Here is a 2,557-nt window from a genome sequence, read left to right as displayed (position 1 = left end):
CTCTCTCTCTCTCTTTTCTCTCTCTCTCTCTCTCTCTCTCTCTCTCTCTTTCTCTCTCAAACATAACTAAGTTTCGCAATCGACACGCATAGTTGTTGCTGGAGCACGTTGAAAGGGGACGGGATGTTAAATCATATCTGTTGGAAACTGTGCCCCTCCCCCTAAATAAAAAGGGTAAAATAAAGAAAGGGAAGTAAGGAAACGATAAGGAAAAATAAGAGAAAAGAAAATAGGTTTAGGATATATCTTCCTTGGATAGGACCTTTTTTGTATAGGTCAAGAAAAGTTTTCAACAACCGAAAACGAATTCCGAAATTGTTAGCCTGTGGGGTTGATTCAGACTGATACTTGATCTTCCAATATGTAAAGGTTACTAAGTCACATGGGTAGTGTAAGCTTTAAAAAATGAATGTACGCCTTCAGGCATAAATAAAACTATTACTTATAGAGGCATTTATATTTTCTTGTCAGATAAGAGAGAAAGAGAGTTTGACTCAGTACGAGGAAAATTGTCATTTGATAAAAAATAAATAATTAAACCTATTCCCAATTTACAACACCTTTCCTGTCAAACAACATGTTTTCCCCCTATAACATAAGAACGTTGTCCCACTCAGGCTTTTCATCAATAATTACAAAAGTCGATTCTTAGTGGGACTTCACATCATACCTCTAGAGGTGGATGCCCAACAAGTTCGTCAATAGGCAACATCGGCCCGTGGGGATTCGGTCCCTACACCAAACAGATATGGCTTAAAGCCAGAGAAACATGATTCGACATTTCGACGTGCTCTGCATGCTTATAGAGAAGATTGAAGAGTCGTCGATTCCTCGGAGAATGGTGCCATTACGGTGGCCTGAATACTAAGGAACAAACGATTATTAATGTATAAGCTCGCTTGTGGTGTTATCTTTCTGGGACGTTAACCTTAGTTGTAGTTTTTTTGGAGGGGGTTCATGACTTGAACATTGAATCTAAGATATTCACATTTACATCTTTTTTAAATGTCCAACAATCGTAGAATATCCCACCTCTTAAAAAAAATATATAATGGGAAGCTAAAACTTTGTAAATACTAAAATAGTGAACAAATAAAACTTCATGTTTTAGCTTTCTGTGCATGATGTTCAAAGTAATCTTATCTTATGTTTCATAATTTCACTTCATATTTGTTTTCTTGTCATTACTCTGTTTAGTTTTAATTGTATCAATATTGTAAAGCACTTTGATATAAATGTTTTATGAAAAGCGCTATATAAGTAAAAGTTATTATCATTATTATTAATCCATGCTTCGGAATGTCAGCTTGAAGGAGAGAGGGGACCATGTATACTTTATTTTCTTGTTCGTTTTTTTAAAAATTATTTATGATATAATGATTAGCGACCTGCAGAGGGCCCGGCAGAGGGTAACACAAATTATTATTGCACACTTTTCCTTATATTGTTACATCACATTGTTACCCCGAAATGTTTTGTTTAATTGAAGTGGAATCTATATTCCATGTATACGAAACTAGTGTCGTCATAATGCTGGCAACAATTACAATTATCCAGTCTGTTGGAGTAAAACGTCGCATCTGGGCATGAGTTTTTTCGTGAAGTTGAAATATCCTAAGAGTTGTAGCATAAGTGATTTTTTAAAATAGCTGTATAATTATATTGCTTTAAAAAATACAAACTAATTATTCTAACGTGTGTGTATTTTTACTCGTTTTCTTGAAATATGTTTATACTCCTTTATATTAGAAAGGAAGTATTATATCCTATCATAAAAGGGGAAAACAATTGTTGCTGCCGCAAAGGGTTTAAAGAATTGAATAAGTAACGTCCCTTGACGAGCTTATAGTTATATTTAGATTAAATAATTGCTTACCATTCCTTTGCCTCCAAACTGAAAAGTGACATACAGGTTCTGTGACGGTAAAACGTGGGTAACTAAAAAGCAAACACTGTAAATTATCGTATTTGTCAATCATTCTGCATCAACACTACGTGTTTTTTTAATACGGTTTCTTATACTGTTCGAAGTAGGCGAAAAACAAACGTGAAGATTAAATCATTCATGTCAATCAACTAAAAGTAATATTGATTTTCTTCCAGAAACGTTTCACACAGAACAATACACTAGTATAATACAGTGATATAATGTATACATAGTACCAAAACATCATGATCTATCTTCTCCACTGAATGCGTTTACAATACACGGAACGCATATTCATTTTAATACTAATACGACTTCAATAGACGCTTCCATTAGTCTTGATCTCTGTCGTCCTGACGACATTGTGAACCCCTGCCTCGAAAACATTACTTCAAATCAAGAAAAATATGCTGTGGAAAAACAAAAATAATGCACATTTCAACAACAAACTTTGGCTACCGATCCAGAGTGAAAGCAACATTTCAAAAAATTATTAAAAAAACATCCTCACGCAGCGCCATAATTGTTGATTGATTTAGCGGGATATCGGACCTTTTGAATAAAAAAGTTGCGTTTAATCGCTACTCAAAAAAGTAAACGTAACTTGATTTTCAACCAATCAGAATCGCG

Source organism: Strongylocentrotus purpuratus, unplaced genomic scaffold (genome assembly GCF_000002235.5).
Source record: "Strongylocentrotus purpuratus isolate Spur 01 unplaced genomic scaffold, Spur_5.0 spur5_scaffold_7, whole genome shotgun sequence".
Classification (NCBI taxonomy): Eukaryota; Metazoa; Echinodermata; class Echinoidea; order Camarodonta; family Strongylocentrotidae; genus Strongylocentrotus; species Strongylocentrotus purpuratus.
This window is presented reverse-complemented; position numbering follows the sequence as displayed.